General features: G+C 42.0%; 1 long non-coding RNA gene across 1 annotated transcript in view; it reads left to right on the top strand.

The window, feature by feature from the left end:
* LOC133280456 (uncharacterized) overlaps nucleotides 1–22,860 on the top strand; it is a 91,635-nt gene extending 68,775 nt beyond the window's left edge. Inside the window, exons 2-3 of the long non-coding RNA XR_009747174.1 lie at nucleotides 5,012–5,114; nucleotides 22,683–22,860. This is a non-coding gene — a long non-coding RNA (uncharacterized LOC133280456). The remainder of the gene's footprint in view (nucleotides 1–5,011; nucleotides 5,115–22,682) is intronic.
* Nucleotides 22,861–23,388: the final 528 nt, after the last annotated feature.

Raw genomic sequence — 23,388 nt, 5'->3', positions numbered from 1 at the left:
AAAGGGGTATCTTGGTGCAGTTTCTCTCTCGTTCCATTTTAGAGTTTACTTTCTATTAAGAAAGAAATGCATCTTTTGAAAGGTGTCACCTATTAAATTCAGCTTAGCTCTTAAATTCAATTTGAAATCGAGGGAGAATATTTCCATTAGCTTTAATGGAATGGGAAGGGGAATGTTGGAAGCATTAAGAATTCTCAGTGTAGATAGACATTTGTGCACTGCTTCTACTACCAGTTGTCTGTGGTGAATGCTGGCTTTTTAAAAATGCAGCTGCAGTAGCATCATTTATCATCTGTCTTTATTACGGTCTCTTGCAGGACCCTGTGGTTTGTGTTTGCTTAATGCTTTGGGCTTGCAATGATATCCTATGAACTTGATAAAAATTCTCTTCCTGAGCAGGGTGACTGAGGAAGGGATGAAATAATATGACATACCCAAGTCCTAGAAAAAAATCAGGATGTGAAACAGAAGTGTTCCGTAATGCCTTCATTCATGAGGACTGTTATCTTCATTAAGCTAGGTAGGAAGGATTAGTTAAGATTGGTTTAGAGTTTTCTTTATGATGTTTAAGGAGCTATTCTTTTCCTCTTACTGCTGGCTCAGGTATAAATGCATGGTCTGAGAAGGAGTCTCCTCTCAGTAGTATGCTTATGTACTGCCAATGAAGAGAGAATGTGCCTCTCATGTTTATACCTTGATAAAAATATTTCATGAAGCTGAGGGGAGAAGCACGCAATGTTTTTATTAGTTTGCATATATGTGACAAATAGCATCAGTTTGGAAAGTCACTTAGCATGCCTTGTAAAATGTTTTGTTCGTCATACTTGTAGTTTGATAACATCTCGGTTTCTTACTGTAAAATACTATCAGTGTAAAAGTTACTTGTTTACATACATTTTCTTACCACTGCTGGCATTTTTGGAACACTTTTTTAATACCGTGTTATATTGTGTGATAGATAGAATTGGAGAACTTTGCTGAATAGAGTAACTGTGGGAAGGTCAGAGGGATTTCTGCTCCAAATAAGTTCACAGTTCACCTCAGTTTCTCCTGAAAGAAATGGGGTGTATTTGGAATAGGAAGGTAAAATCAATAGATATTTGACCATTATCTCTCAAATCTATTGTGAATTAAATAGAAGAATAGAGCTGCAGGATTCAGCTTTGGAGGCAGACTTCTGACTCGTTTTGGTCCTTGTATTTTTTGATTTTGTCAGAGTCTGCTGTACATTCCATTCTTTGCCTGCACCACTTGGGAAGCAGATTGTCGTTGGAGGTGAGGGCAGTTGCAGTCGTCTGTGTTGCCTGGTAATGTGCTCTGCTGCATGGGCACCTGCTGAGGTGACCCAGTGCTCTTGTTCGTTGTAGGAGAGGCATTTGGAACACATTAAAATATCCTTATGGCAAATTCTGCCTAAATGGGCTTCAGTATCTGGACTGGAAAAGGAAGCTTGGCTTCTGCCATATTTCTGCCTAAACTAGGCAGACCAGCAACTTAGAGAAGCCTTTCCAAAATCAGCTTTGGTGTATTTTTCCAGCCTTTTAATCTCACCCTTTGTGCTTCCTTTCAGTGAAAGATCTCTGCATGTAAAATTCCTGTTTTTTTGGTATTCATGTCAAACCCAAAGGTCGTAATGAAGTCAGTGGGAATTTAAGCTGCAAAACTAATTATTTATCAACTACCTCTCTAGATTTGAGCAGCTAGATTGTTTTTTAAGGAGCATGCACATAACTTTCAGCACCCTGGAAGCCAAACGACGGCAATATGATACTGACAGGTTTGATCCTACCACAACTATATATGATGATTTTTTGATGTTTTTTATTGGCAACTTTATTGTTCTGCTGCTGCAAGAAGAGGATAATAGAATTGTTCCATGAAGGTTATAAAGTTTGACCCAAGTTTATTTTCACATTTCATTTGTATTAGAAATGTGGAAGCTGATCTTGGCTATTGTGTCTCCTGAGACTACTTTAGTTGTGCTTGTTTCAAAGGCAGGAGATAAGGACAGACTCTGCAAAAGGTCACTGAGCAGTATTATATGTGCAAAACACTTGTGTTTGAAATGACAAGAAGAAAGGTAACATACCAACTTAACAACTGGTGCATTCTGTCAGTGTGAAATGTGAGTCTGGTGAAAAGGTAATAAAGCTACTTAATGCTGAAGAATTGTCTAGCTAAGTAGGTTGTGTATATATGTGTATTATATATGTGCACATTCAGATCGCTTTAATCTGATAGAATAAATACTCAAACTTGGCAATATCTAACAATATAGTCCATTTGAACAAATAATCCTAAACCTGAGAGAAGTGTGGGTTCAGAATGAGATGAGTTTCTTTTGGCCTTGATTTATCTGTGTTCATCAGGGTGAGTGGGGAATAAAGAGTGGTGATGAGTGATTTTTCCCCTACTTGTCTCTTGAGATTTTACTTCTGTAGAATGATGTCAAGGAGGAGACCAAGATGAAGAACTCAGTTCACAGCTGAATGATCAGGGGCTGAAAACCTGTGGGAATTCAGCATGCAAAACCACTGGCAAGAGTCAGTGTCCCTCCACAAATGTCCAGTGTCTACATGAAGGCTGGAGCTGGATTTTTATACCAAGGCTAGGAAAAATGTATTATTTGGGTAAGTGTGATTACAGTGGAATATTTATACTATGAAAGTCCTGGGGAACTTGCATGAAAAGCATGAAAGAATCTCTGGATACAATAAAATTCTGTGGAATATTATTGTGAACTCACTTTTTAAACTTAGGGTATACTCAGTAATCCTGTGTGTCTTTGGTCTGTGTGTCATAAATACAAATGCTGAGTTTTTATACCAGCAGAATCAGAATCTAGAAGTATACCTGAATATTACTATGTGATCTGAAAAATATGGATTTCCTAAGCAGTGTATCCACATCAATTTTTATCATAGAATCCCAGACTGGTTTGGGTTGAAAGGAACCTTAAAGCTCATCCAGTTCCAACCCCTTGCCATGGGCAGGGACACCTTCCACTGGAGCAGCTTGCTCCAAGCCCCTGTGTCCAACCTGGCCTTGAACACTGCCAGGGATGGGGCAGCCACAGCTTCTCTGGGCACCCTGTGCCAGGGCCTCAGCATCCTCACAGGGAAGAATTTCTTCCTAATGTCTCATCTCAATCCCCCCTCTGTCAGGTTAAAGCCATTCCTCCTTGTCCTGTCCCTACAGGCCCTTGTCCAAAGCCCCTCTCCAGATTTGTTGTTGGCCCCTTTAGGCACTGGGAGCTGCTGTAAGGTCTCCGAGGAGCCTTCTCTTCTCCAGGCTGAACAGTATTTATACATTCACCTCTACTAAAACAAGGATAATACTGCAAGTGTGCTACCTTACTCAAGCAATTTCTGATAGCTAAGTCACCATAACTAATACTTTAACCTGAAAATAGGTTAAGACAGCATCTGAAGAACCCTGGCCTGCTTCTGTGGGTCTGTTGATCTTGATTGCTGTCCTGTCACTTTCAGTAATCTGCAAACAAAAGGCTGTTATTGATTTGGTTTAGCCTCAGTGCTTGTGGCAACCTCTGATCTGATTCTCTCCTGCATCTTTTGGAGCATAGTATTCCTGGTAGTACTTTATCAGTAATTTCCTTGTTTTTAATTTCTAGCGTGCTTGTGTAAATTCTTTTTTTGCATAATATCTGTCATTGCATTTTGAATTCTTTCTTATACATCCCATGGAGGTAGTCTGTTAATTTTACTTGGTACAGAAAAAGATCCTATTTGTGGCAAGCAGGGCAGACTTGGCAGGAATTGAGCTGAGTTACTGCCATGCTTGCTGCAGTTAGCTTTTGCCTGCATGAGGAAATGTTGCAAGGAAATTCAAGTATCTGTTTAAAATGAGCCTTAAGCCAGTAGTTTGTGATTTTTATTCCTGTGCGTTGGTAGAGAGACTCAGGAACAAGCACCATGCAAAGTTAAAGCTAACCTTTTGTGCTGGGGTGGATAGAAGGGTAGAATGAAAATAATATACATCTTTAATTTGGTAAGGTTCTGATGCTGAACCATGGGGAATGAAATATAAAATACGCTCTCAGTTAAGGAAGCTGTGGCTGCCCCATCGCTGGCAGTGTTCAAGGCCAGGTTGGACAGAGTTTGGAGCAACCTGCTCTAGTGGAAGGCGTTGTTGCCTGTGGTGGGGAGCTGGAACTGGATGAGTTTTAAGGTCCCTTCCAGCCCAAACCAGTCTCTGATTCTGTGATTCTGTGAAGTGTTTTATCATTCTGTTGTCACCCAGCACTGTTTGGGAAGATATTGGCAATCATATCCTGTCACACAACCTTGGAGGGAGAAGCTACTAATAACTCTAGACTATCAAATGCTGATCTTGCGGTAAATGGTCATTTTTTTCTGGTTGTCTGTTATGTATCCCGAGTCTCTGAGTAAGTCTGGACTACTTTAGAAGTACCATGCTAAAAGTCAGACTCTTGTTAAACTCTATTAAATGGTCCTTGCAGCTGGTTTACACTTCATAAATGACCAGAGTGAGGATTTCCCTGCCAGTGAAAAAAAGAAAATACACTTTGGAAAGCTTTCCTTCTTTAACAGTAAAGTGTGGATGGCAGGCAGACAGGCTGCTGACAAGCAGTGCTTACTGGGGATGCAAAATGAGAACCAGTAAACAAAAATGTCAGTGTTATTTGACATGGGAGAAATTGGGACTGAAACCAAAGATGGTACAAATAAGCTCTGATTTATCTTACTGTCTTTCAGTCAGACTGTTCAATGGTATTGATATGTTTCCATGGAAAATGTGTTGCACTGAATCAGTGTTTTCTGAGAGGAGTATTGTTTTTTCAGTGGACCATTTCGCTATTTTCTTCCCCAACAAGACCCAGGATTACTTCGTAGCATAGAAATGAATGTTGCTCGAGAAATGTATACCCATTCAGTGTTTCGTTCTGTCACTGAAAGTCTAACTTAATTCTGCTTTGACCCTGCTTTGGATAGAGAATGAATAACTGCTGACTTTTTCCTCTTCCTTAGAGAAACTTCTGTCGGATTAAAGAAGAATTCAGGGAGTCAGGATGTTGTTTCAAGAGAGAGAAGACTTGCTAGAGCTCTGGGATGCTATGGGAATGTTGTGCCAAGGTATGTTTTCCTGTAGTGAAGTAGTGCAAAGGCTGTTCTCTTTCTTATATTGGACATCATGAACTGTCCTGGGGGAACATCACCATTTTCAAGCTCTTTGGCTGCAGAATGCTTTGTTTCCCTTTCAGCGATGCCTTTAAACTGACTTCCTTCAACACCCCACCCTCCCATTCCCCCCAGGTTGCACAGTATTTTATAATTAATGGGTAAAATATGTGAACAGGAATAGCAATGCCCACAAAGGGTCTTTTAAAAAACACTCCTTTGAGATTGTTATTTAAATACTGCAGGACTGGAATCGATTGAAAATACTTCCTCAGTGCACAAACCAATGGAAATCTATAATAACCTCTGGGGAGAGAAAAATCAAAGTTTGTGGGTTCAGTGACCGTGAGAAGACTCATCTGCTGCAAAGCTGAGTATGCATGGTGTCAAAGCAGTTTTCTGCTGAACAAAAGTATTCGCTATACAGTAATTTCCTTTGGCTTATTTCTGCAGTAACTGCACTGGTTAGTCCTTTTTAGGAGATTGGAACAGAAAGGAAGGGATTGCATCCCTTGCTATAGATTAATACAGTTAAGAATAGCTGTAGGAGTGTAGTAGAATCATAGAATGGTTTGAGTTGGAAGGGACCTTAAAGCTCATCCACTACCAACCCCCTGCCACAGGCAGGGATACCTTCCACGAGACCAGCTCACTTCAGGCCTCGTTCACCTTGGCCTTGAACACTGCCATGGATGGGGAAACCACAGCTTCTCTGGGCGCCCTGTGCCAGGGCCTCAGCACCCTCACAGGGAAGAATTTCTTCCTAATGTCTCATCTCAGTCTCCCCTCTGTCAGGTTAAAGCCATTCCCCCTTGTCCTGTCCCTACAGGCCCTTGTCAAAAGCCTCTCTCCAGATTTGTTGTTGGCCCCTTTAGGCACTGGAAGCTGCTGTAAGGTCTCCGTGGAGGCTTCCAAGCTGAACCAGCCCATCTCTCTCAGCCTGGCTCCATAGCAGAAGTGCTCTGGCCCTTGAAAGCAATTCATTTGAAGAGGGTTGTATGTGACTCTTTTTAGGTAAGTTTTCCTGAAGTGCTTCAAAAACTATATGGGGATGTCAGTGTTGCTCTTGTGTATTATACTATAATTTCTTAAATAATCTTTGTTTAAAATAATTGCTACCGTATTAGAGGTTGCATTCATCCAGTAGCCAGTTACAAGGTGTCTACGTGAAGCATTGCCAAAACAGATCTTTTATAATACTGAATTTATATGCAGACTGTATTCATCCTTATACCACATTCAGCGAATTCTTAAATGTAATCTTTCAATAATTCTGTCACTCAGTTGTCTAACAAGTTTCTCATGGCATAATGAAGTTTATTCTTAGACAGTGAAAGACGGAACAGCCACCTCCACTGGGCTTATATCTTCTTTTTTTGGATAATAATTTTTGTTAGGAAAGAATATACTTGAGGGTTTGCTGCCTTCCGAAGCTGACTCTGGAAGTAGTATTCTGGAAACACAGCAGAGGGATCCATGAGAGTGTGTTATGTATAATGGGGTAGTCTGGTAAGGAATTTGAGGAACATTCAGTGCACTACTGAGCTAGTTAGGAGAGTGAAAAATGCATCACTGGAAAAACGAAGCTAGATCATTGAGATGAATCTAGCATCTCTTGCTAGAGCCAGAGATGAACTTGTGAATTTGATGCAGAAAAGGAGGTGTAAAAACAAAGTCATGGAATCATGGAATGGTTGGAAGGGACCATTAAAGATTATCTAGTCCAACCCCCCTGCAGTGAGCAGGCTGCTCAAAGCCCTTTCCAGCCTGACTGTGAATGTTTCCAGGGATGGGGCATCTGCCACCTTTTTGGGCAACCTGTGCCAGTGTTTCACCAGCATCACTATAAAAAAATTCTTCCTTATGGCTCATCTGAGTTGACCCTTTCTTAATTTAAAACCACTACCTCTTGTCCTATCACTGTTCAAAAGTCCTGTTAAGAAGTCTGTCCCCAGATTTCTTACAAGCCCCCTTTAAGATTGAAAAGCCACTCAGCTTGGTGTCATCTGCAAGTTTCTGGAGGGTGCATTTGATCATACTGTGTTGTTATGATATTAAATAGTGCTGGCTCTAGTACTGTCCCCTGAGGGACACCACTTGTCATTGATGTCCATCTTGACATTGAGTCATTGACCACTACTCCCTGGATGTGACCACCCAAGGAATTCCTCATCCTCCAAACAGTTCATCTGTCAAATCCGTATCTCTCCAATTTAGAGGAAGGATGTTGTGGGGGACCATGTTAAAGGCTTTACAGAAGTCCAGATAGGTGACATTGGTAGCTCTTCCTTTGCCTGCTCATGTAGTTACTCCAAGATGATACTTCTGCCTTGGAGATGAGAAGACTAATAGGGATGGGAGTTTAAAGAGAGATGAGTTAAACTGAGTGTGACTTTTAAAGTCATCCCCAGGGAGAGGGGTGTTGGACCTGTTCAAGAAGATGAGGTGAACATCTTGTATCCGACTGTCTTACAATACAGTAAGAACACCTTCAACAAAGCCATAACCCCTGGTTCACATCAAGGCAAAGAAAGGATCATAGCCATTAGATATGACAAAAAGCATAAAGAAATGCTACATGGATAGGAGAAGAAGCCACTAGTGAGCAGAAGACAGAAGAATAGTCAGAAAGAAGTACAGAACTAAACTAAGTAGTATAAGAAAAGAAATCTGAGTGATTCACCCTTATCTTACTGACACATTGCCCTTGCATTCAGTTTGTAAATAATATCACAGTCAGAAACACTGAGAAGACATGCAAAAACCCCAAACTAGGCTGTTCAGTATAACAAACTTTTACATGCAAACCAGCTTCCAGACTTGGGAACCTTTAAGATATGTGTATCCAGATGAAGCAGCTCTGCAGCAGTACTGAATTGAAAGTAAGCAATCAGCAAAATCTAAAGATGTTTTTGGTGGAATTGATTCAATTGTGACCTAAACTGCAACGAAAACTCAATTCAGCTGTGTACAGGGAGGTGAAAATCTTGAAGCAGCATGCAACTTGTAAACTCCAAGTATTTTCCCTAAGCTAGTTTGCATTTTTAGCACATTTTTGTCTGCTTGTTCTACTTCCATTTGGTAGGCATACCAAATGAGGCATTACTGTAGTTGCAGCTATATGAAATACATTGTGTTCCTTTGTCATGCTGCATTAAACTGTAAAGCCATTAATGACCAATACAAGGAATGGTGTCATTAAACAGGCTTAAATAGACAGAGCTGAGATCATTAGTGAAGCCAGTAGATTGGAGATGCAAACTTTGGGGACAAATTGCCACCATGCTCAATTTATTACTGTATTAAAGTCCACGAGATGTGGAAATAGCATTGAAAATTAGTAGGGATGTAATGCCCATCTTGTTTGAAATTAAGGGGTATTTGTTAAACAGAGTAGATCAATTACAGGTTTTAGGCATAGCTTTCTGTTGCTATTCCAATGGGAGGTGGGCCATCTGCAGCTTAACCCTTTAAAGTGAAGTGATGGATTTTCAGGCTCTGCAATCTCATGATCTCTGTTTATGTAGCTGTGCTGAAGCTGCTGTATAGAACATAGAATCACAAAATGGTTTGGGTTGAAGGGGACCTTAAAGCTCATCCAGTTCCAACCCCCTGCCACAGGCAGGGACACCTTCCACTAGACCAGGTTGCTCCAAGCACCATCCAACCTGGCCTTGAACACTGCCAGGGATGGGGCAGCCACAGCTTCTCTGGGCACCCTGTGCCAGGGCCTCACAACCCTCACAGGGAAGAATTTCCTCTCAATATCTTATCTCAGTCTCCCCTCTCTCAGGTTAAAGCCATTCCCCCTTGTCCTGTCCCTACAGGCCCTTGTCAAAAGTCCCTCTCCAGATTTCCTGTTGGCCCCTTTAGGCACTGGAAGCTGCTCTAAGGTCTCCCTGGAGCCTTCTCTTCTCCAGGCTGACCAAGCCCAGCTCTCTCAGCCTGTCTCCATAGCAGACCTGCTCCAGCTTCCGGAGCACCTCTGTGGCCTCCTCTGGACCCACTCCAACAGCTCCACGTCCCTCTTGTATTGTTTCCTCAGATCTGGACGCAGGACTGCAAAGGGGGTTTCAGCAGAGCAGAGGGGGAAAAACCCCTTCCTTGACCTGCTTGGGGTGTACTGTCTCAGAGGATAACTGGATAGCTGTGTACTGCACAACCAGTGCATAGTCTCTTTTACAGTATAGTTGTTTATACTCCATAACAACTCTTACTTAGCTTATCACAAATCCAAAATCCTTAAATATGTTGTAAGGTTTTATGAGAAGGCAGAGATTATATTTTTCAAAACAGTTCAGCTCTGTTTTTAAGGGTGTGCAAGCACATGAGGTGAGGAAGGAGGGGAGGGTGGTGGGGAGTGACCAGTCCTAAACCAGCAGAGGGAGGTGAATCTGAAATTTAGTTTCTCTCTCAAAGATAGGTGACTTCCTGGCCCTTAGTCATGGCCTTTGTAAGAGGGTTCCCTTGCTGCCATCATTGCAGATAGGGATGCTTAATGGGTCTGATCCATGTCTTATGAGGTACCACCACAGGTGGCAGAGCAACCACCCAATTTTTCTGAACATCAAGTGCAGTCATGCAGCAAGCAGGGAACCTCAAATAGGAGCCCTTCCTCAGTGTGAGAACCAGGCAGTGGGAAGGTAAAGGGATTAGGTCTGTGTAGCTCAGTCATGGAGGTGACAGGACCACACTCTCTTGGCTGCTTGTGTAATTCAGGAAGCAGAAACACTGCAAAAGCAGAATGCTGTGCCCTGGACATTGCTCTGGGAAGGAGGCAGAGAGACAGCTTTCATGTGTTACGAGCTGCTGCCTCTTTTGCCTCTTACTCCATCTTTTTTATGTGACCATGGACAAAGTGTGGCTGCCTCCTCAATACTCCAGTTGTGAGCGGCACCCAGCGGAACCTGGGAGAGATGGGTGTCCTGGGGAGAGAAGCTGCCGATTGTGGATCTTTGGCAGAGTGGTAAGTACAACACATGAGCAAAGCTGCTGCCAGGCAACCTAGTTTGAAGGCCAGAAATAGCACAATGCATTAGCATTGCTTGGGCCACAGTGGAAGTGGCCTGAACATGAGCCAGGGTTTTTTGTGGATTCTGCTTTTGAATGTGTAACTCCAAATTCCTCCCAAGACACATTTGAAGACTTTTATTTCTATCTTGGAATATGTTTTGCTTTGCTTTTATTGCTTGGGCACGTAAATAGATCTTGACCTCAGACCAAAATGAGACTCAGTGGGCAGGCTCCAGAGATATGGGATAGGCAAGGGCCAAGTCACTGATGTAAATAATAAGGGAATAAGAATCTTTGAACAGGGCTAAGAGCACAACCCTGTGAGCAGAAAGAGTGGTGAGGCTCAAGGGGCCATGGGGCTTTAGAAAATGCTACTTCAGGGAACCAGGCTCTTTAACGGATCTGAGTTGGTGCATCAAGGGATATGAGCTCCATCCTGTGCTGAAGAGGACCCATTTTGGAGATGTGAGGTTGACATCTACTTAGCAGTGTAGTTGTACCTATTGTTACGCTTCAGCCTGCTATTTCAGCCCCACGTCTGGTGCCTGTGTTATCCTTTAATGTGAGCCAAATGCATTTGGCAAGGGAGCAGAAGAGACTCGCAACAGTGACTTCTAATAACCCCAGAATTAAGAGGCTGGAAAGGGGTTGGCCTGAGGCCAGTACATTCTGAGAGTCCAGAGCACCCTGCTGACATGCTGTTACTTGGGCAGCAGGGTCTTGAAATCTCAGGTCAAGAGAGTCCAAGGCCAGAGCTTTGCTTGAGTGGTTAAACCACAGAACGGGCTAGTTCCTGACCTGAGTATAGCAGACACTGGGAACAGACTGGTGTTGAAGCAGATGTACCTTGGATGCCTAATTCCAGTGCTTTGCAAAGTAAGACTGACTGGAAGGTACACAGATGTTGTGGAGAATAAGGTGAAAACCTCAATTTTTTAATTTCTGAATCAAGTTTGCTTGTATCAAAATGTTCATTGTCCCTGTAATGATCCTTCCAGAAGGCAGGTGAAGTAAAATTAATAGTACTTTGTCTTCACAATGACTGCTTCTTCAGTGCCTCTGCATGAGCTGTCTGTTGGCATGGAAACATGATGCTAGAGCTTTGAGAGCTCATCTGAAGAGGCCAGTGTTTCCCGCAAGTCCCCCACCTCTCCTGACTGTCTCCAGCTGATCAGCCTTCCACAGCTCAATCCTAATTGGAAACTGAGCACAAACTGTGGCAGTGCTCAGGGACAAAAGGAAGGAAAAGTTTGAGCTTCTCAGTAATGAATACAGCAGGTTGTAAGGAAAGAGCAGAGGGTAGTGGAGGGAACAGTAATCTGAAATGTGAAATACCATCCGATTTTCTCAGTTAAACTTACTTGGCTCCGTCAGTGGCAGATTCTACCCAGTTTCCATACTTTCATGGCAGCAGTACACTCTGGCCCATGTGACTGTGGTTATAACAATGACCTGGCTAAGAATTAGTGTAGTAGAGCTTTTTTAACTAGAGTGCATTGGCATATTTATACTTATTAAGACAAATGTATTAGAAGTCATTGAGAATTATGGTGATGTGCTCTTACTGTATTTATTGAGTCAATTTATTTGACTAAATCTCCTGATCATATCTCATTGTAGAAACTTAAGTGAATGCTAGTTTCTACTACTAATAAAGCTACCCCTGTAACTATGCATAAGATAAACATGTTTGTAGGTACCTACTGCGTCTAAGCCCAGAAAAAGGAAATAATATAAAACTCATTGCAAATGCGTTAAAGATTGCTCTTCACTGTAATACATTCACTTAGTTTTTCTTTGATTTTCTGCATTAGACATTAGGAAGAAATTCTTCCCTGTGAGGATGATGAGGCACTGGCACAGGGTGCCCTGAGAAGCTGTGGCTGCCCCATCCCTGGCAGTGTTCAAGGCCAGGTTGGACAGGGCTTGGAGCAACCTGGTCTAGTGGAAGGTGTCCCTGTGCGTTGCAGGGGTTTGGAACTGGATGAGCATTAAGGTCCCTTCCAACCCAAACCAGTCTGTGGTTCTGTGATTATAGTTTTTTTCCTGTGAAATAATACCAAAGACCTGCTGGATAAAGTGATTTTATTCTACTTTGTCTGGTGCCTTTTACAGTAATGTCGTTAATATGAAATCTTTAGAACACTTGTGTGAAATTATTGCCCAAATATTTTCAGCATATCTTTGTTGAAGTACTTTGTCACAGGGCTTCATTTAATGGGAAAGCTCAAAGGGGGTATCACTCGTGTTGTTTAATGCCCTGCACATTTGATATAAATCCACAAAATTGACAGGCATGGCTTCAGAGCATCCCACAGTGGCACAAGCAGCCTCTCATTCTGGTGGAATATTGTTTTAACATGTCAAAGTGTATTTGAGAAATCGTAAGATTACCCGTGGCTAATGCTCTTGGCTTCATTGCGATGATTAAATAGATGCTGGGTTTGCAGCACATCCTGCAGCCCTTTGTTAAGCCTGACCTTTCCTCCTGGCTGCAGTGCACTGTGGCACATTAGCATGTGTTCTGCTCATTACAGAGAGAGGCAGTTGCCATTCTGAGCAACGTCAGATGTCCCAGTTAGTGCACGATCTGATTTCCTTTTACCTTGGCCTTAACCCACTATCACTGAATATCCCGAGCAAATGCTGAGGACAGTTGGCAATGCTGTAGAAAAATTGATCTCAGCATCTGGCACAACATGTTTGGCACAAGTGTTGTGCCTCTCTTTGTCCCTGTGTCTCCCTTTGTCTTGCATAAATATTTATATCTTTAATTCTGAATCTTCCGTATAGTTGGAGACAGGCTGAGATTAGAGCAGCTTCCAGTGCCTAAAGGGGCCAACAGGAAATCTGGAGAGGGACTTTTGACAAGGGCCTGTAGGGACAGGAGAAGGGGGAATGGCTTTAACCTGACAGAGGGGAGACTGAGATGAGACATTAGGAAGAAATTCTTCCCTGTGTGGGTGCTGAGGCCCTGGCACAGGGTGCCCAGAGAAGCTGTGGCTGCCCCATCCCTGGCAGTGTTCAAGGCCAGGTTGGATGGGGCTTGGAGCAACCTGGTCTAGTGGAAGGTGTCCCTGCCCATGGCAGGGGTTTGGAACTGGATGAGCTTTAAGATCCCTTCCAGCCCAAACCAGTCTATGATTCTAGGAACATAGTGCTAAGGTACCATACTGAGGTTCATAATGAGCCTGGCATATAAGGCAGTGAGGAAAGGATGTCTAAAAGGCCTAATATGCTTTGCAAACTAGAAGCGCATTTCTTGTATATTCTAGCAAGCCTTTTGGGTCTTTGGTGGCATGCGTTTTGGTCATGACAAGGAATTAGTGTGACAACAGCAGAAGTAACAATGGAGACTGAATCCTGATCTTGTTTAATATGAATTAATTTCATTGGTCACAGTGAAGATGTTTCAAACCAATGCCACTGTAATGAAATCCCAATCTCATTATAAAGAGAAGCGGTGTTCAGCAACTTAAAAAGCCAATAATGTGGTGATAACATAGGTCTGGGCTACCTCAGCCCTTTCTGCTTTGAGTGACGCTCTTGCTGTCTCATCCCATTCTTACAGTTTATTTTTGTTGTTACTACATTTTGCAAAGTGTTGGGTCTGGTATCGCATTGTGGATCCTCTTAGGTGAGAAACTGGAAACAGCTGTAAATGAAATGGAAGAGCTGGTACATGGTAACAAGGGATATATATCTCTTAAGAAGGGAAACTGTGCAAAAGATAGTTTTATGAGAACCAAGCAGATTTCGCAAAGAAATAGCAGCTTTACCTCCAATTTCTACTAGAAAAGCTCATTAATGTGTGGCCAGTTTGTTAGCGAGGCATTAGTTTATGTCCCATGGAAATGCTAGCTGAGCTACTGTAGCCACTGACCTGCTCTTGCGTGACATCCTACTGCTTTCAGATGTGTTCACTGCTGCTCCGTGGTGTTAACGTCCTTAGTGTAAAGCCTTACTTAAAGAGTGACATTTCAACTCTGCTTTTATTTTCTTCTCACGTGAATTAAAAAGTGAAGTGGGTTCCAATTATGATTTTACATCAGCATTAGATGAATAAAAAACTTTAAGTTAATTTCAGTTAATGTGATTGATTTAAAATAAGCTTCTACTAATGTATAAATGTAACTAGGAAAGGACTGGTATCACACCATGGGTTTTAGTCTGACCGTGCACTGCTGCAAAGCTCCTTCTGTTTATCTATGTGAATAATTCTGCTGATTTCAGTGTAAGATCAGAAAGTTGGATAATTTGACCTTTTGAATCTGTTCTACTTGTCTTCCTGCTGTGAAGCAAAGGATCCTCTCAGACACTGTGTTCTTTCATTTGAAGAGGCTTCTGTCACCTCAGTGAAAATAGAGGTCATATCCTCAGTTGTGTGTATTACCTAGTTGCATTCAAGTTAATAGTTATGTCTGTTTTCTGACCTGAGAGCATATCCCACATTGTTTCACAAACATCTTGCATGTATGGAAACAGATCAAAGCAACTGAGCGGGAAAAGATGCTTTCACTATGCAATGAGGTAGATGCGCTCAGTGTCTGTAAAAATGTCCAGCGTGATCTCTAACGCTACATTATTCACTCCAGTGTTTGTTCTCAAGCACCAAGGGCTTCTGCTTTTGTCATGTGTTAATGCTTGATCAAGCCTTGAAGCTTAAAGTTTTAACCAGAATGCTGCACACAACTGGAGCTAAGAGGTGAATCAGCAAATTTGATACCTTGGTCTGTCATCACTGAAGAAAAACAAATCTTTCAAGATGGACTGTGCATACCAACGCTTCTCATAATCCCTGCAAGTTGGGAGGAATTGTGTGTACTGAAGCAATAGATACTTGAGTTAATATTACCTTGTTCAGTTAATCCTACCTTTCAGCTGCATGTCCTTCAGTGTATTTTGAGTTTGAATAAAATGGCTTTGCAAAAAATCATTGAAAACAAACTGCTAAATGAAAGCACTTGGAGAACTGATAGTTTCCCTAGTCCTGCAATAAGCCCATTAGTTATTGTCTGGACAGCTAATACTGTATTTCATTGCATAATGATGTTCTTCTGCCTACATGAGTATCTCAAAGAGGGACTTTCAAAGTACAAGGGGAAATGAAGTTCTGCCTTGTTTTCAATTTGGTTATCAACATCTCTTTCCTTTAAATGCTTTTTAGAATTCTCTAGTGAGAAGGGGAGAAAAGAATGTTTTCTCCAAAAGGTAGTATGTCTTCTAAAGTCTTGCCTAGAGAAGCTGTGGCTGCTCCATCCTGGCAGTGTTCAAGGCCAGGTTGGATGGCGCTTAGAGTAAGCTGGTCTAAGTGGAAGCTGTCCCTGCCCATGGCAGAGGGTTGGAACTGGATGATCTCTAAGGTCCCTTCCAACACAACTGAGTCTGGGATTCTGTTTCTAGTTTTAGTTTTGAACTGCATTAGTGGTTTTAACCCTTAGGTCTTCTTTCTAACTGTCTGTTTAGTTTAAAAAGATGAAACTGGCTTAAGTTTATAGGGCATGTCTCTTCTAAGGACATTTGCTGTTTGTACTGCAAGGCTGTTAGCTCTTCCTCTGCAACTTGGTGTCGGTCTTTTTGGTATTAGTTGGGCAATGATGTGACAATATGGCGATGCTTGCTGTTCATTTTTATCTGTGATATTTAGCTTGGGATGCTAAAAGATCCTTCTGCTGCTCCAGCTAATTTGCAGACATCAGAAAATCTGCTGTGATGACTGTGAGGAGCAGAGAGATCTGACTCCTGGCCCAGTGCAACGATTTGTGAACTAGTTCATTTCTGCAGCTAGAGCTCCTTCCTTTACTTGCATTACCTTAGCAAGAGCAGGGCAGTAGAGAGCAATGTTGTTGAAAACTTCTGGTGAATTTTTGGACTTCAGTATTTTGCTGTGTGCAGGACTGCAGCCTGAGAGTTGACTCAAGGCTGTTTTTTGTGTCACTGAGGAAGTCACGGAACTCTTCTTGCTTCAGTTGATGAGGATTAATTGTGTTTCAGAAATACTTTGACATTGTCATCTGGATGGAATCATAGAAGTGCAAAATGTGAACACTGCATGAAAGTCTATGGCTCAGCAAACTGAAGAAGCCCTGAGGAATATCATAGAATGGTTTGGGTTGAAAGGGACCTTAAAGCTCATCCAGTTCCAAACTCCTGCCACAGGCAGGGACACCTTCCACTGGATCAGGTTGCTCCAAGCCCCGTCCAACCTGGCCTTGAACACTGCCATGGACGCGGCAGCCACAGCTTCTGTGGGCACCCTGTGCCAGGGCCTCAGCACCCTCACAGGGAAGAATTTCTTCCTAATGTCTCATCTCAATCTCCCCTCTGTCAGGTTAAAGCCATTCCCTTTGTCCTGTTCCTACAGGCCCTTGTCAAAAGCCCCTCTCCAGATTTCTTGTTGGCCCCTTTAGACATTGGAAGCTGCTCTAAGGTCTCACTGGAGCCTTCTCCAGATTTCTTGTAGGCCCCCTTTAGCTATTAGTTGAAGAATGATACAGCTGAACACTGTCCAGCTGTTGCTGAATCATCTTCATATCCCTAGGGATTGTAGTGCTCAAGGGTAAACATTTTCTTTTGTTGTTATTGTGGGGTTTTTTTGTGTTTTGTTGTTTTTTGGTTGTGGTGGGTTTTTTTTTTTGAGTACACAGAAGGAAATGAATGAAATGTTTACTTGCGAGGTGACTGTCTCCTTGAAAGGCTTCATACCCACATTTTAAGTGTTGCAAGTGAGATGCAGTGTTATGTTGTCCATGTATGACTTCTCACATGTTCTTTTTTTCAGAAATACAGTAAAGAGAAATTGTCCTTAATGTATCATTTGCAAAGCAAGTTTTCACCTCTTGGGTTAAAATTCTTTCTTGAGTAGGAAAAAATATAATAGTCTGTCATTCCTTCCCCTGCACATTGCTCTGCTTGTGTGAATAGCACAGATCTGTTGACTCCTGCCATATGTGGCTGGTTTAAAAGTGACAGTCCAAATGTCAAGGTTTTCCCAGATATCCTCCTTTCTTAGATCTCTGTATCTGTTATTGTTTTCTAATTGGAATTCTCATTCATGATTGGAAAAAAAATATTAAACCCAGAACATTTCCATAATATACAGCAAGCATTAAGCAACTTAAACGCATAGTTGGAAAGGGATGAGTAGTTTGCAGAGAACAGCATTTAGGAGAAAGTCCCTTTCAGCATTTGCAGTGTACTTGTCAGCAGACTGTGGTTTACTCAGGTTTTGAATTTTTTTCAGCAGATATTTTTGACTGTTTACTCTATTGATTGTCAGTGAATATTCAGTGTTTGAGCTGTGTGCCTATGAGCTCTGTGCCTACAGGCTATTGATCAGAAGCATTTTATAATGGCTTTTCTGCTCCTTGATTAGACAAACATGCGAGCACAAATAACTGTGTGGGTGAAGCTGAGGCTTGATTACCAGCAACACTCTTTCTTAGGGTTTTAGAATTTCTCCAAAGCCTTCCATTAGAAAAACAAGGTAATTCAAACTGTTAGAGATCCAACCCAAAAGATTGAAGAAGGGCTGAAAAAGGACTTAAAATGTCCAAATAAATAGTTGTGGACATATTTCTTTTATAATCTTCCTTGTATTTAGACCAGGGGAGATCACAAGTTATGGAGATCCAAGTGATCACTTTGTAAATAGCACTGGCATTAAAGTTTACTGCCTAATCTGGGACAAGCACTTCTGTTGATCCTCATTCTTCAGCTGTGATCCACAGGAACCTCACTGGGGTTGACTCCCCCCATGACTGGGGGTATGGGCAGCATTGCCTCCTCCATGACCAAGCCCTTAGATGACTGATGCCTGGGGACTTTAGGTAGCAACTAAGATGCATCTGTACAAAGAAGGATATGATCTCAGTTTCCAACGAAACCACGGAGATCCCTGTTGTACTGTGGTCTGGGAATAGGAATAGAGGAAAAATATTAACCAAGAAATGCTGCACCATTCCTTATAGTCTGTGAAAGCCCCTAGTAAAAACTAAAGAACATTACTGCTACTGAAAACACTGTTCAAACTCTAATCTGGGTCCTTTGAACTTGTCAGTTTTATCTCATAAGCTCACTTTGGTTCATGCAGGGGGGCCAGGGGAAGAGCAAGAATTGTGTTCTTCAGCCATCAAGCCACTGGGAGATGTCAAGCTGTCAGGCTCTGATGGAGGGAGCCAGAGAAGCTGATGAAGTCACATAAGAATGAGACAGCATCTCTTCTCTCTTCTCCACTCTTTCCCCTTCTCTCTCTTCTCTCTTCTCTCCAGCACTGTTCTAAAGTTGACCTCAGCTACATAAGCAGAAGCTTACGAGAGAATGAGAAGGGTGAATGCCAGTAAATTACTTCTCACATTCAGTAGTGCAACAGTGTTTTAGAGTGGGAGAGAAGGTCAGTTCACCATAGCCCAGGTTTTACCTGCTATGTGTGAGCACACGCTCTCTATGTACCTTTACCAGGGTTCATAAAGTGGTTTGCACTGGGAGTAATGCAAGCTGAATTATTTATTTCTCTTAATGCAGATCATCATAAATTGTTGGGGAACTGCGAGAGTATTTGTTAATACTTATTTGCAAAGGCTGAGGTTTGCAAAATATGTGATATTCCTGGAGGCCCTCACTGTCACAGTGAAAACAAGGATTCAGAGAATCTAAATGGGAATTTTGCTCTTGAAATTGGTAAGCCTGGGATGAGGACCAGGACTCTCAATGTATTGATTGATGAATTGCCCTGATTCAGCTACTGAAAAGTTACAGAGCAGGCAAATCACAAATTAACAAATTCCAAATAATACACTTTTCTTGCAGAAAATCTTTATATATCCTTGTGTGCTGAGCAGTCCAGCTGACTAGCATGGCACTCCTTTAGTTTCTTTGCTTCCCCCAACTTTCAGCAGTGGTCAGTCTGTCCACAGTTAGTTTCTCCGTTGGGAGGAGCTGTCATTTCGAGGCTATTTTGAAATTGCCCATCTGTGTGGGCTTTGCTACAAAAAATTAGAATCATGGAATTAGATGAGTTGGAAAAGACCTTTAAGATCAAGTCCAACCATTCCCAGCACTGCCAAGGCTACCACTAAACAATGTCGCTGAGGGCCTCTTCTGCATGGTTTGTGAGCACTTCCAGGGCCAGTGATTTCACTGCTGCCCTGGGCAGCCTGTTCCAATGCCTGACTGCCCCTTCAGGAAAGAAACTGGTCCTGATCTCCAGTCTAAATCTCCCCTGGCACATCTTGAGTCCATTTCCTCTTGTCCCATCTCTTGTTTCTTGGGAGCAGAGCCCAGCCCCCTCCTGGCTCCATCCTCCTTTCAGGCAGTTGTAGAAAGCAGTAAGGTCCACACTGAGCCTTTTCTTCTCCAGACTAAACCTCCCCACTTCCCTCAGCCATTCCTCATCACACTTGTGCTCCAGGCCCTTCACCAGCTCCGTTGCCCTTCTTTGAACCTGATGTTAAATAAATAGGTGAATAGTGTGCTGCCAGTCCCCTGTAATGACCAGGGAGCAAGAAGGCTGATATATCTAGACAAACAGCTGTCTTGCAGATTGACAAGCAGATAGATTTCTTTTGTTATACATGACTCGCTGCTATGCTGGTTTCCCTTTCATTCATTTAGCTATGGTTGCTCTCAAGCACATCTGTGCTACAGCCATTTTTCACCTCAGTTTATTTGCCAATATAAGGTATATATAAGATACTCCTCGTGCTCAAACCGAGAGTAACACTGAAAACCATCCTTTCATGTAGCAGAATATATAGAGTGCTTTGAAGGCCCTGCAGTGAGACAGCTGATCAGTGTGATCTAAGACTTCAAGGCACACAGAGTGCTCAAGAGCACAGGTTGAAATTCAGGTCTTGGCCTTGAGCTTTGCTTTTACGTGTTCTTGTTGGCTGTTTTTTTGCTGCCTTCCAGTTTTGAAGTTGCTGATGCAAGATGATCATGCTTCCTGTAGCCTCTCTGGAGTGCCAGAAATTGTCAGAGTTGCCATAGAGAAACTAGTGTAGGCAAAACAAAAAGACCAGAGAAATCCAACTGACAAACCAGCCAGACCCCCCAAACTTTGAGATTCTGATGTTTCCTATAATGGCAGTTGTGGCACTGGTTCAATACATCGTTATTGACATATTTCAAAGTAAGCTCATTTATCATGTTCTTGCATCTTCAAAGCTTTCTTTTTTCCTATGGAAAGAACATAAGGCCTAATTCCTAAAGGATATAACCTACATACTGAGGGTACACATTGAGCTGCTGTTTTACTATGCAAAACTCTAATCCCAAATATAAATAGACATCTGTTAGCTATTTGCATGCATGAAAGATGGTGGATGCGTCCACACAAAACTCCTTTGTTTTGGGGGAAGAGCTCGGTGATGCTGAGTTACCATGGAGTGGAAAAGGAATGAAATAATCCATGCTTTTTTGTCAGCAAGAACAGTAACAGCTCGAAGAAGCTTAATTCATTTACACCAAATAGACACTGACTTTACATATTGATTATATTACTGATTTATGCTGTTTATTTCTTCAGTGTTTGGGCTTCATTTTCTTTCTTTTGTTTCTTTTTTTCCTGGGGAGTACTTATTTTTATGGGCTTCCCTTTCATATATTCTTCTTTCTTTCCTCCAAAACAATGCCATAGTTTTAGAGGGTGAGCACAATCAGAGCACCTGCACTTGAAAAGGTCAGATATTGACACAAATTAAAGCACTGTCATTTTCTTTAAGGTTCAGCTCTTCTAAGAGGAAATTATTTCTTGCGAAGCTCCTTGGCAGATGTTTCAGTGGTATGTAGATTGTGATGTAGAGCACCAATTCAGTTAACTTGTTACATGCCTGAAAGCTGAGCTTTGCTTGAGGTGGCTGTTCTGAGCAACCTTAGCCTCAAAGTCTAGGTTCATACTGATTACAGATAGAAGTTGGAAGAATGATTTTTTGACCTTGATGTGCTGAAGGCCAAAGAACCAGTGAGATGTCTTGTGATCCTGATGGTAAAGCTTCTTTAGGATAAGCACATGGTCTCGTATCATCATGACTAAGCCTCTGTGAGCCATAGAGCCATAGAATCAGCTAGGTTGGAAAAGACCTTCAGGATCATCAAGTCCAACACCATGATGCAGGGGATAGATTCCTGTGAGAGATCCTGAGGATTGTCAAATTATAAATGGATAAATTATAGGAATACTTCATAACAGTTAAGTCATAAAGTAAGAGAATACGGTAAGATGTAAGAAAACTGTAGCATATGATATAGGTAATGAAGCACCGAAGCCACAGTAGAGTTTGATTACCTAGAGGAAATCAGTTAAACAGTTGGCAAGGATTGATAATGCCATCTTGCTTAGAAAGCACCAAAAGCACAGTCCCAGTACTGAATGAATGAACAGCAGTCAGTCATTTGTAGACAGTGAGTGAAAAAAATAATAGAATCATAGAATCCCAGATTGGTTTGGGTTGGAAGGGGCCTTAAAGATCATCCAGTTTCGGCCCCCTGCCACAGGCAGGGACACCTTCCACTAGACCAGGTTGCTCCAAGCCCCGTCCAACCTGGCCTTGAACACTGCCAGGGATGGGGCAGCCACGGCTTCTCTGGGCAACCTGTGCCGGTGCCTCATCATCCTCATAGACATAGCTAGGTGATAGTAATATGTCTTCTCAACTGCAGTTGACCCCAGACAGCTATGTTAAGATGATACATATATACAGCTGGTTCTCTTATAATATGTTCTAGCTAAATCAGGTTAGTTGCCTTGCTGTCAAATAGCCAGATTTTTTCTGGCAGTGAAAACATAAACTGACTGTACTGACGGTAGAAGAACTTCATCAGATGGAGTGAGGGTGGTGAAGGTAGAAGCTCATGTTCTTAAGAAGGGAGTAGAAAGTATCCCATTTGGTTGTGTTGTTGAAGGGTGGGTGGTTTGTGTTGTTTTTTTTTTGTTTGTTTTGTAGTATTTTCTTTTTTTCCCTTTCATTTTCTTTTTTCCTGTTTTTCATTTTTAATTTTTATTTTTTTTTTTTTTCCCCTGAGCTGGTTCTGGTTTCATGAGTGTTTTTTTTTTTTGTGTTCCCTTGCTGTATATATTTGTTGGGAAATATGCTATGCAGAGGGACAGAGCCTACCCGAATGATTTGGTTCATGATGATTTACTGTGAGGGTGGCGAGACACCGATCTAATACCTGAATGCAATATCAAAGCCATGACATTCTTAAACAATTCAAAAGAATTCATTTGGATTTCACTTTACTGCAGTTATCTGTTAAGGAGCCGTTTTTAGAAAGTCATTCCTGTTTAACTGCTCTGGCATAGTGCAGTTTCTTACCTAAGGAAAAATTCTGTAAGGTTTCTTGCTGATGATCTGAAGAATGTGAGTGAGAGCTGGCAGATGGCTTACAGATATCACTCTGAAATATCTTACACTGACAAATAACGACGGTGTGTATAATTAGCACTCTGCAGATGGTATGCAAAACGATCTGCACTTAGTACAGAAATTCTTTCCTTTTTTTTTTTGACAGACTATTTTTCAGAGTAAATTTTGAAGACATGGCTTGTAATGCTGCTCAGGATAGACCCAGGTGTAGTTGAGAAGCTACTCCCCATCTGGTTCTGTGTCAGAAGAGCCCTCAGGCTTTGGGGTCCTCATCCACGTACAAGAGTGTGCTGCCACAATGTAAGTAATAAAGACATAGATCATATCAGACTAATATAAAGTTTGCAGGCTTGTAAAGAGAGGAGGTCACAACAAGGCACAGCAGAGTTATTGCTTCACTTTTATTCGTCTGAATTTGGTGAACTGTCATATATTTTTAAGCACACAATCCGTTTGCAGTCCCAGTGTCCCTTACAGCAGAAATGATGGTTCTTCCACTTTCATACTGGACCTACTGCTGATCTCTGCTGGTGTTTTTTTTTTACCCAGATGTTGGCAAAAGCAACTGGCAAAGAACAGACTTCATGACCTCTTACTGTGGTGATGTTGCTGCTACCGTTCATTTGTATTACTGTACCAGTTACCTTGTGTTGCACCACACCACAGCCTTCATCTCTGATGAGTTCTGAGAGCTCTGATGAGTTCTGATTGTGTTTGGGACTACAGAAACACAACCTAACATCTTGCTTTAGAGAACTTTCTACTCAGTATAGACTAGAGGCTACAGGTGAGCATATGCAGCTACCTGAGAGTCTGTAAGGAAACAGGGCAATGATACGTTGTCATCTTAG

The sequence above is a fragment of the Pezoporus flaviventris genome, unplaced genomic scaffold (assembly GCF_033815535.1).
Source record: "Pezoporus flaviventris isolate CSIRO_AGI_PZ_B2104156 unplaced genomic scaffold, CSIRO_AGI_Pfla_v1 ptg000083l, whole genome shotgun sequence".
Lineage (NCBI taxonomy): Eukaryota > Metazoa > Chordata > Aves > Psittaciformes > Psittacidae > Pezoporus > Pezoporus flaviventris.
The sequence above is the reverse complement of the archived record's forward strand: the minus strand, read 5'-3'. Positions and strand labels throughout refer to the sequence as shown.